Source organism: Myotis lucifugus, unplaced genomic scaffold (assembly GCF_000147115.1).
Source record: "Myotis lucifugus unplaced genomic scaffold, Myoluc2.0 scaffold_322, whole genome shotgun sequence".
NCBI lineage: Eukaryota > Metazoa > Chordata > Mammalia > Chiroptera > Vespertilionidae > Myotis > Myotis lucifugus.
Genome location: NW_005871370.1, coordinates 769,032 through 780,927, shown reverse-complemented (window position 1 = coordinate 780,927; position 11,896 = coordinate 769,032). Strand labels below are relative to the sequence as shown.

Genomic DNA, 11,896 nt, shown 5'->3' with positions numbered 1-11,896 from the left:
AATGGACAGAAAGGTCCCTGGCTGTGTGGGGGCTGAAATTCTAGCTGTGAGGGTCAGGGAGAAAACTACAGACACTAAACAAATAAAGACACAACAAGGTCATGACGGGGTGATGTGTTTTCTGAACAGGGGAGGGTGTCAGGGCGGGCCCCTCTTGGGAGATGGCATTTGGAGGACAAGAAGGCACCACCCTGGTAGATCAAGAAAGCATCGCACCCGTGGCGTTTCTAAACTGTAGCAAAGCCTTGGGAGAAAGCTCTTCACATAATATTTACTAAAATGTGTTGTGTGCTTAACCTGTGACCGTGTGCTACAAACTCAAGAGGCATTTTATTTGAGCCTTTTAGGAACCCAACAATGGGTGCGTTTTCTCTAATTTGCTGATGAAGACGTTGAGGCTCAGAGAAATGATCACTTGCTCAAGGTGAGAGAGAGAGATGGAGCTGGGATTTGACACCCTGCCTGGACTTGTCATCCCCACGCCAATGACAACTCAGCTGCCTTTGACAACATGACACGGAAATGTGGGCTTGACAATTACTAACTTGTTAAGTGACCATTTCTAAAGCTTGATGACCAGGTGAGCCCCCTGTGGAGGGAGATCGCTGTGGTGGAGGCACTGGCTTGATCTGCATCCCCACCATGTCCACTGGTGTCAATGATCAGAATGAGGGCTCAGGCGGCCAGTAATGGTCCAGCCTCCTCTCCAACCACCCCTGACCTTGCACCAGCCGTGTCAAGTTACTGGCAATTCCCTTAATACAATGTGTGTTTCATGCCTTCCTACCTTCACACAGAATGCTTACCTGCCCTGGAATGGCCCCTGCTCCCTATGATGCAGACGATGCCTACTTTTTCTTCGAGAGTCAGGTGAAATGTCACCTCCTCCATGAAGCCTTCCCTGAACTTTTCCAAAATGATGTTGCAGATCTTTTGATTTCTGATGCACCATGCACATACATGGCACACACAGCGAGTAGTCTTCCCATCAGCCATCACACTCTTCTCTGCAAACAGAGGAACTATATGAGCAGGTGGTCATGTGCCTGAAGCTGCAAGCATCCTAACAGGAATAGCAGAGCTTCTCTTTTGTGGTATGGTGTCACTTTGGGTCTGTTTCTTTGCCCAGTTCTCCACACTGGAAACTCATTGAAGGTTCTGGTTCTTCTTTTCAAAGGATTTCCAATGTTGAACATAAAATCGACGGGTGCCTTGCCCAGTGAATCAAAGAAAGGATGGCTAGATGGAAGGATGGATGATGGAAGGAGAAACCACCATGTAGCATGAGGCTAGGAGGCAATTTAAATACTTGGGATCCAGTCATTGGGAGCCACAAGAGAGGAGTTGGAGTCAAGAGCCAAACACAGGGAGATGGAATTGAAGTGCCAGGCTTGCCGAGGAGGTAGGAGAGTGCGTAACTCAGCAGGACCGGGACATGTGTCAGCACCGTCATGGGACCTCCATAGCCCTGTGATGTTAACATATCTTCCCACAATGGCTTCTGGGATAGAGACAGAGATGATATGCAAATTCACATCACACAGTCCCAGCTACGGAGAGAGAAGAGCTGTGGCAGAGTTGTACAGGGGGTTGGGAGTGATTCCACTATCAGGTGTAGTCCAGGGCCTCCTGGTACCCTCTTATCTATCAGCATTGACACAGAGGAGGGCTTCATCCCAACCCTGTAACACTCCTGGCCATTTGAATACTGTCAGTGGCCCAAGCAACATGTCCCAGGCCCTTCACAACTACTTCCTGGATGCTTTTATGCACCTCCTTTCTCAACATCTCTCCCCAGAGTCAGCAGGTGGGCCTTCCTACCTCTCTCTCCACTCAGAGGCCCCGCGGTGCACCCCTAGAGGGCTTTGCAGAGCAGGTGCAGTGTGGCATTGCCCACAGAAATGGCATAGATGCCTGGCAGCCCTTTCTCTTCTTGAGGCAACTCTCCTCCCTTGTGGCAGCCACATCACTCTCCTCTGCTTGACTCCTCTGTCCCAAATGGTAGCTGCAGGGCAATACCAGGCCTCCCAGAGGAGCTGGGCTTGAGTTCCCCTGAGGCTTGCATTCACCTTTGGGCCTCGGCAGCTTCATCTGTAAAGTGGGCCCACGAAGGCACCCACCACCCATTGTAAGTCTGAAGTGAGGCAGTGGGCGTGAGAAAGCCAGGACCTGCTTCACAGGCATGAGGCAAGTGTAGAGCCCCTGCTCAGAAGGGCTCCACACTGGCATTAATGTTCTGCTCTTATCTCTTGAAATTCTTAGTAATTCTTGAATAAGGGGCTCACGTTTTCATTTTGCATTGGGCCCTGCAAATTATATAGCAGGTCCTGGAGAGGGCCTGGAACCCTAAATGCACTGTAAAATGTGCAATGGTTATTGTTGACAATTATAGCACCACACACATTCACATTTGGTAAGAGATGCCTAAGGGGCTTTTCTGCAAGCCAGGAGTGCTGGGGCCCAACAGGATGTGTCTCTTATGCCCGTGCCCCTGCTAGTTCCGGAGCTCACAATGTTCACCTGGAGCGAGCTGACTGCTCTAACTTTGGTGCTTGATCAGACCAGCAAGGCCCTCTTCTCTCTGGCTGACCCACAGGAAAGCAGGGCTCTGACTGGTCCCCAGGCTAATCCTCTCCCCGCAGCCCAGCACCTGTTGAAAGGCTCCTCTGAGCCTTGGCAAGCAGCTCTGCCCCTAGCGGGAGTCAGAGGCATGAAACTTGCTTTCGGGAAGCCAGGATTAGAGCCACACCACCTGCTCCCACAGCCTCTGCGGTCCTCAGCCTCCCGGAGCATCTCACAGTCAGCCACAGGTGCGGACAGGGCCCACTGAGGCACCTGGGAGGGCAGGGGTGGCACCGTGGCTTGGGGATTGCTGAGGAGCAGGGGTGGGGCGTGGCGGGGAAATCCTTAGGATTGGATCTAACCCTTATTTAAAGAAGGGGTGTGTATAGCCTGTGATTGTATACCTGTGTGTCTGTACCAGCACCTGTCCATCTCAGTGTGTGTGTGCGTGTGTGTGTGTGTGTGTGTGTGTGTGTGCCTGCCTGTGGGCCATGCCCAGGATGACTCTCTGTATAAGAGTGAGCCCTAAGTGTGGGCAAGGAGCTAGTGTCAGTGTATTTGTCTGTGGGGTAGTGATCCCGTGTATGACTATTTCTCACAGTGTGTGTGTATAAGGACGTGGGCATCAGTGTCCAGCTCTGCATGGGACAGTGATCCAAGTGTGTCTGGCTGTGTGTTGGCATCAGAGTGCTACCAACCGTGTGGCAGTTGTATGTGTGCCTGTCACAGTGTCCCCGGCTGTTTCTGAGTGTGTGGGACAGTGCTCTGTGTGTGAGAGGTCTGTGGAGCAGTGGTTCGGTGTGTTTGTATCAGGCAGTGTGCATCTGCCCTGTGTGTTCCTATCCGAGTGTGGCCACACGCTCCCCGGTGCGGCGGTGCCCAGTGTGCTTGTGTGTAAGTGTGTCTGGGTGTGAGCGCCATGCATTCTCCTGGTGTGTGTATCACAGCGAGTGGGGCTGTGTGCGCATGTGGGTATGTGTACGGGACTGGGTGTCAGCGTCCTTGCTCGGCACGGGGCCCGCAGTGGTTCGGTCTGGCGGGCCAGGGCAGGTGTGGGCCTCCGCCCTGCAAGCCGCGACCCCTCCCACGGCGGCGAGAGGGCGGCGGCGCAGGCGCCTCTAGGACCCGGCGGCGGCCGGCCGCTGTCCCCCGGCCGCGCGAGTGAGCATGTGCAGAGCCGGTGCCCGCTAGCCCGCCGCCCGCCCGCCGCCCGCAGCCCGCTCGGCGCCCGCTGGCTCTGCCGCCGGGCTCAGCGCAGAGGTCCGTCCGCAGCCCGGGCGAGCCCGGCAGCGGCGCCCAGTGCCCGGCCGCGTCAGGCCGCTCCCCGCGGACCCCGGACAGCCCGGGGGCGTGCGGGCGCCGGGGCGCTGGGCTCGGGCACTGCGGGGCTGCGGGCTCGCCGCCCCAGGGAGGCGCGCGCGTGGCCGCCGGAGCGGGCGCCCCAGCCGGCCGCGATCGCGGGTGAGTCCTGTCCCCCGGGTGCCCGGCCAGGACACCCGCGCGGGCTGCGGGCAGGGTTCCCCTGGTCCGGCCGGCGAACAAGTTTGTGTAGACGCGGCTGGGAACGCGGTGGGACTGCACCTGCCCCGGCTTCCGGGCGCGCTGGCGGGGCGCCTTTGGGGTGCAGCGAGTGTGAGTGTGCGCATGGCGGGGAGCGCTCCGGGATGAGGGGCTGGAGCGGGGGCGGGGGCGCAAGGCAGTTGCTGAAGCTCATCCCCCTCTTGGTTTACTGAGACACTGTCCGTTTCCCCGGATGAGCCGCGGATCTGGTACCGGGAGGGGAGCGAGGACACGCTTTGGGGTGCGCACCGCCTCTCCTAGGAGGAGACAGTTCACCCAGCGGCAGCTCGCTCTCGTTCTGCTACCAAGCCAGGCTTCCGGTCAGCAGAGGGCTTGCTCCAGCTTGGTGAACTTGAGCAGAGGCAGAAGCTAAAGCAAGATGTATATATATTTTGTCCCGGTATCTACCCCAAGTAGAGCTTTGCGTCTTCACAGGCGTGGACAGAAACTCACGCCTGGTGGCTGCTAATTGCGTTTTTCTTTTGTATCGAGACGCCTCCAGGAGTACCCTGCCTCTGGGTAACCTGGGGGTTGTCTTTTCCTGAGCATCTGCGCCCTCCGATAATGCCTGTTCCCTGCCGGCTCGCCCCGGGGAGGCAGCGCAGAGCGGGGACTTCTGCTGCTTTGCTGAGCCTGCTGCGTCCTGGGGAGGATGCGTGTAAGGGTTCCAATCCGCCCCCCACACCGCCCCCATAGTCCTGCCCTGGGATCTAGCTGCTGCCTACACTAGCCGGGTCCCCCGCTGCTCCCAAGATGGACAGGCTCGGAACTCCACTACTTTTCTAACAACATTAGATGCCCTGGTCCTCCGTGTATTCCCTCTTGTCGCTGAAACAGCATGCGGTTTATGGAGGCACATGGGTTGTCCCAGCTTGGGACTCCATGCCATGGTTGTGATGAGGAGATGGGCCTTTTCTCCTCCGCATTGCCTAGGCCATGGAGTTCAGAAAGTGAGGGCCGGTGGGGAGTAGAACAGAGGAGGTGGAAAGCTGGCTGGCCCTGCCCTGTCTGTGGCAGCCCTACCTGGTGCTTGTAGGGGCTGGAGAGAGGGCCAGGGGGAGGTGTCTCTCAATTATGCCTCTCACTACCTCATACACACTTAGCTTGGCCCTCGGGAGTCCCGTGGAGAAGGTGCCCTGCTGGGCCACCACAGACCAGGGGTTCTACAAGGAGGAGCAACGGTGCTGGTTTGTGGGAGGGTATGTTGGTCTCTCCCAGGCCCACTCGCTAAAGGAGCTTGGAGCTGGGCGGCGGGCTGGTGGGCTGAGCTGGCAGCTCACCTTCCCCAGGAGGATGCCGGGGTCCTCACCTGCTGCTGCATCCTCCTGTGCTCAGCGGGACGGTTCCCACAGCTCCTCTGGAAGGAAGAGGGATTATCCCGGGGGGGTGGTAGTGGGCGTTGGAGCCTGTGGGGTGTTCTTCTGTGGCCTGCAGCCTATCTGGCTGGAAGTGAAGAGAAGCCTGGATTAGGCATAAGGCCAGACCCCTGTCCCTTCCCTCCTGTCTGCCTAACCAGGCAGAAGTGAGTATTCTGGGCCGCCAGTTGGTTGGCTGCTGAAGCCCGAGCCTCCAGCCGAGTCAGGTAAGGCCCGGCATTTGGGGAGTAAGTCACAGAGCTGGTTCCCTATAGTCTTCAGGCTGCACCGAGCCTCCAGGCCAGATGGAATCCTGTCCGAGCAGGGCCTCTGGGGAATGGGTGCTTCTCTTTGTAGACACTCCCGGCTTGTGGCTCCCATCTGGCTCAGATCCCGGTCACTCTTGGTGAGACCCATTCCCTGACTCTCCCTCAGGTGCTACACTGAGGTCAAGGCCAAGGGCTTTGGGGCAGCTCAGTGTTTAGGCCTTCAGGGTCTTTACCTGTTAGATATGCATGATAAGCAGACCCACCAGCAGGGGCAGAGCTGGGCTAGAGGCAGACCTGCTCATCTGGGGAGTGAATGCATGAACCTGGCCTTTGACTCCCTTCTCCGTGGGGCTCAATGTCTTGTTTACACACTGTTTCTTCTAATCCCTCCTCGTGGCTCTAATAATCCATGTTGACATATTATCAGATGATAATTATCAGAAAATTATCAGAAATGTGCCACTTTTGGAGAACGTGGTTAGGGAGGAACTCTGCCTCCCAGTGTGGATGTGAGAAGTGGAGGAAAGAACGGATTCGATTAATTTTGTAAGCTTTAAAATGCAGTGCACCGATTGGTGGCTGTTAGGGTCTCTCCCTTCCACTTTGCTTCTCTTCTCTTGCTGCTGGAAACCAGAGGGTGGCTGTCTTGGCAGGAGGGGGCCAAGAGGGAGGGTTCTGATGATAGAAAAGGTGTCCTGGGCCCCTCGTCCCAATGCCTGCGAGCACAGCAGGCAGAGAGCCAGAGAAGGGCCAGGCTGACTTTGGGTGGGTACGTCACTCACTTGCCCAGGTTTGTCCTGGTCGCTCAATGGGATCTAGGCAACTCGCAGAAGTGCACCACTGAGTAGGGGAAACATATGAACAAATGAACAGAATAGGGTTCTGTGAAAGAGGTGCCCCAGAGATAGCCCAGAAGACATTGTGCTTGGCTGTTTCAGGAGTGGGTTGGGCTCCAGATCAATTAACTAAAAAGGGAACACACCAGCCCCCGCAGGGGTATTCTGTCTTTCGTTGCAGCCCTGGCCCCTAGCACGGTGCCTGGAAGAACCTACATCGCTGGTGTTGAACAAATGAAGGCCATGTGCTCTGGTAGATGAAACTACAAATTTAAAATCAGAAAACTTGGAGCCCAGGCTAGCAATAGCTTCTTATCTTTGCCCACATTAACTGGCTCTTTCTGTCTCAAACTCTGCAAGTATAAAATGGGGATGATAATGATTTTGACTTCACAAGTTTATGGAGCGATCACTCATTCGTTTGGTTTGTTGATCTGTTCATTCAACACAATTGATAGTGTGTGAGCCTGACTACCTTGCAGTCTCTAATGTAGCATAGAAAAATTTATTCTTACTTATATGAACTTCAGCAGTAGGTTTGATGGAGGATCCCCTCGCTTCTGCATTGACTGGAGTTTCCACCTTACTGTTATGTTTTATAACTTTTTTAGCAACATTTCTTACTCTTCGGCTTTCTTCAAAAGTTCAGAAGTTCAAAGATTTGCCTCTTTGTGCTCACTCTGGCAGCACATATACCAAAGATGTGTCTCTTCAAAGTTAGGGAACTCCCACTCCATTCCCATTTCCCAGACCGTATCCCACCCAAGGGCCAGCAGGTTTATATTTAACTAGAGACCCAGTGCATGGATTCGTGCACTGGTGGGGTCCCTCGGTCTGGCCTGCGCCCTTTTGCAATCCAGGAGCCCTCGGGGGTTGTCGGACTATTGGTTTTGGTGATCCCCACAGGCCAACCTGAGGGACTCCACTGGTGCACGAATTTGTGCACCGGTCCTCTAGTAACATATAAGATTTTTGGTTAATCTCTTCCCGCCCTTCCCTCTGAGATTCATCAGTCTGTTCCATGTTTCCATGTCTGTGCATTGAGCATCTGCCCCCGGTGGTCAGTGCATGTCATGGCTACCGGTTGAACGGTCGCATGGTGAAATGGTCACTTAGGCTTTTATATATATAGTTGGGTCCTTGGCTCTCTTTCTGAGTCTCCAAGACCCAAAGGCGTGGGAGCCCAGGGTGAGGGCAGCATGGCCCGGAGCATTGGAGGGTGGCCAGTAGGCACAGATTTCCTGGGAGCCTGTCCTGTGTTCCACTCGGAGGTGGGCAGAGGCACTGACTATGTCCTCAAGGGACTCACAGGCTGGGAGGAGGAATAGGCAGAGTAGCAGAGTCCTGACTCCAGGTAGGACAAGGCACAGTTCACAGAGCATCCAACTTTGCCAACTAGCTCTGTGGGGCCCGGGAGGGCGGCTCTGTTCCAGGGATCAGGAAGGCATCATGGAAGAGGTGGCATTGGAGTTGATGCCACCTTGACTGGTGGCCACAATGCATTGCAGAGCCATGAGACGGGGCACAGACATCCATGGCCAGTGGAAGAACATGTGTGAGGGGGTGCAGAGTGCCTCATGCTGGCCAGGGAACACTGGTTGGGAGATTGCATTCTGGAAGCAATAGTGAAAGGAAGGGCTGGGAGACTGAACCAAGAAGGGCCATTGAATGCCAGGCTGAGGAGCTTCACCTTGGCCATCTGAGCCCTGGGGATCCTTTGCAGGCCATAGCATTAGTTCTTGTTAGAAAGATCGCCTTCTTAGGCTACTGAGAGGGAGGGTCCAGATGACAGGCATGGAGCCAGAGCAAGGCAGAGGCAGGCTTTGATGATGTAGGAGACGACAGGGAGGGAGGATCCCTGGTGTGGCTTTGTTGAGATCCCTCCAGCTCTCCTGCCAGTCATAGAGGCTGGGCTCAGAGTGCTCATCTCCCTGTCTGGAGAGCAACATGCTGGGCCCTGTTCCTTTGTCTTTATGGCTCTCCTCTCTTCTCTTTCCTCCCCTCCCTCCTCCTCTCCTCTCCCCCCCCCCTCCCTGCTCAGTTTCTCAAGCCCCAAACCTGGGTGAGAGGCAGGTGCCATCTTCCCAATCCCTCCCCCCTCCACCTCCTTCATGTTCAGCATCTACCTGGGACCCAGATAACAACAGAGGAACAGAAGAGGGCTCAGGTTGCCTGAGTGCCCACCTGAGCCAGGCTCCTGCTCCCTCCCTGAGACCCTGGGAGCCCCTTTGTCCTATCATTTCTCCTCTCATTCCTGAGGGAACTCCAGGTCTCCGTCCCCCAGGCCCTGCCCTTCTCTGGGGTGACAACCGGCCTCTAGAAGGCCACTGGGCATGACAGAGGTGTCCTCAGCCCTGGCGCCCCTCCAACCAGGCCTGAGCCTCAGGCAGGGTGGAGCCCCCCATCGCCCCCCTGAAGCATTTTGCGTGGTTCTGAGGAGGGAGGTGCCGCATGGGAAGCATGGCTTAGGGGAAATGACCCAGACTTCAGGAGGGGAGGGCCCAGCAGGCGGCACACTGACCCACATGGCAGCGTCCAGGAGGTTTGGCTCGGGGACGCCGTGTGCAGGACTTCCTCCAGGAGCTCTGGCCTGGCAGGCTTTCAGAAAGGTGCTGAGGGAGGCACACCTCACTCTTTCCGGAATAAATCTTGCCCTGTGTGAAGCCGGAGCTGGTGTGGGGAGAGCAGGATGCTTAGTGGGCACGGGGCGGGCTCTGAAGCTGGTGGCCTGGGTCTGAGCACCACCAGCCCCGGTGTGTCTGACCTTGGGCAGGGGACTTCACCCGGCTGAGCTTTAGTGACTTTGGCTCTCAATGGGGGCAACCAGGGCATCTGCCGCGGGGGGAGGTATCGAGTGAATGAGACGGCGCAGGTAGAGTATCCAACGCTGCCTAGCCTGTGTATTAACACGGTGCGTGCTTCATAAATGGTGGCCTGGAAAAATAAGGAGATGCTAACAGCCATCTTAGCTGGGACCAGCTTCAAGTGGGAATGGGATAGGAGGCCCACCCCAGGGCGTGAGGGGCTAAGAAGAGCTGAAGGTGACTGATTTCACTGATGGCACAGCCGCCGCAGGCCTCCCCTCCCCTCCGCAGGCCTCCCCTCCGGAGTTTCCTTGTTTGCCTCTTTGTATTCATAACCAGTGTTGGCCATGGTTGGTGGGTAGCAGAAGTTTTACTCCTAATTGACCCCACAACAATGCTGATTTACGCCCATTTAACAGATGAGGAGCCTGAGGCTCTGCCCTGGCAATGATTTTCCCAAGCTGGGTTCGCTTTCGTGGAGAGCCCTCCCCCACCCCCGGCTTTGGAGGGCAGTGGGCACAGCTGATGGGCTCCCGGGCCAGTGCCTCAGGCAGTGGCTGGATGTCCCCAGGGGTCAGCAGCTGTAAGACTGACCTCGTGGCTGGCTGTGAACGCCTGCGCAGATGTATCCCACCCACCCCCAGCCCACTCCCAGGCCTCTTTCAGGTTCAGTCACTCAACATACAGTGGCCAACCCTGGCTTGCTGGCTGTGCCCTGGGACCTGGGGATGTGGTGATAAATCCCATGTGATCTGTGCCCTAGAGGGGCCGCCAGCCGGAAGGAGAGGTGGGCATGGCAGAGAGGGGGTGATTGGCAAGTATAATATTGGTGGGGAAGTGTGGCAGAAGTCTAGGGCAGAGGGGCAAGTTCCAATACTTTGGGCATGCAGGCCCCCAACGCAGGTGTTCTGGGCTGGGAATTGCTTTGTGATTTTAGGAGTTTGGACTGGCAGCCTGCTTTATAGCAGGCCTGGGTCATTGAGCTCCCGCCCAACCCCTGCCTTCACGCCCAGTGTCCCCCTCCTCAGACCAGGGGCAGCCCCTCGGGGAAGGGGGAACTCCAGAGAGGACATTGGAAGGCCTTGGGGAACTTGGGTGTGATCAGTAGAATCCTGATTGTAGCCCTGACAATGCCCACCCACTGTACACCACCCGACTTGTAGCTCGTGTCCACAGCCTGTATGGAAAGTGTGTATGGGAGCCACACCGCATCTTCCAGGTCCTGAACTGTTAACGGGATGCCCACATTTCTGCTCTGTCTTATCCGGACTTTTCTTTCCCTATCGGGAGTCCTTCCTTCTCCCCTTTTAGTTTCACCTTACAGGATTATTTTTGCTGATAGAATCCTGGTCTTATAACCAGAAGTCCTTTGTGAGCAGAGCTGGAAACACCTCTTCATGGACTTACAGCAGGAAAAGGATAGCATAAACCTCAGGCACCTCGTCGGCCTCCGTAGTCTGGAAGCCCTCCCTGTGCTAAGCTGCCTTCGGGCAGTGTGCTCACGCACCGTGTCCTCTGCTCTTTAGGCTGAGCTCCCACAGCTTCGGATAAGTGGAACTCGAGATTTCATTGCCCGGAGACCCCACAGGGGCAGGTTTCTGATACCGGGATCCTCCTGTCAATTTATCTCATCATTCATTTAAAAAAATGTATTCAGAACCAAAGATCGCCGAGCATCTGCACGGCCAGGCCTCATGCTGGGGGCCCAGAGTTACCAAAATGAAAAGGGTAGGACCTCTAGCCTTGAGGCGATCACAGTCCTGCCAGGATGATTGACAAGTAGCTGGACAATTAAAATCATCCCAGGATGTGAGTGCTGGGGTAGGGGCCAGCTGTGGGCTGAGGGAGACTGAGGAATCTCCCAGTGGGTGGGCAGTGGGCGGGGAAAGCTTCTCGGAGGAAGTAGCACCTGGGCTGAGCCTTGGAGGGAGCACAGGGCCAGGGGTGGGGGACGTCCGGCCGGTGGGCCGTATAAGGCCCAAGAAATCATTTGGTCCGGCCCTGCCAAGGCATTAGGGGTGACTTAATTAAATGTTTGACCAAATATAGGAGGCTATTTTTAAGTTGATCATTTTGTGTGGCCCGAAAATAATGTTATAAATAATCCAAATGGCCCTTGGCTGAAAAACAGTTCCCCACCCCTGCATTAGGCAAAGGCGGGAAAAGACATAAGAGGCACTGTGTACAGAGGCATCAAGACAGATGTGCTGGGTAGTTGTTCTGGAGCGTGGTGGGCATGTGTGTATGTGTGCGTGTGTGTGTGTGCGCGCACATGTGCATGGATGCATGATGGCGAAGCCAATGGAAAGGGCCTGGCAAGAGATGAGCTATGGGCCAGATCATGAAGGGCCTTGTATGTTGTGCTAAGGAGCTTGGAGTTTATCCCAGAAGCCATGAGAGCTATTGAAAGGGGTTTTAGGCAGGGGAGTGCTGTGATCAGATTTGCGCGTTAGGAGGATCACCCCCGCAGCCCTGTGGAGGTGGGTCGGAAGGGCCGAAGCTGGAGACGG

The 11,896-nt window shown here is 55.9% G+C and overlaps 1 protein-coding gene across 1 annotated transcript in view; it reads left to right on the top strand.

Annotated features, from left to right (window-relative positions):
* Positions 1-4,441: 4,441 nt before the first annotated feature.
* Positions 4,442-11,896, top strand: part of WSCD1 (WSC domain containing 1) — a 40,810-nt gene continuing 33,355 nt past the window's right edge. The window contains exon 1 of the mRNA XM_023764224.1: positions 4,442-4,503. The gene's annotated coding sequence lies outside the window, so the exon portion shown is untranslated. The remainder of the gene's footprint in view (positions 4,504-11,896) is intronic.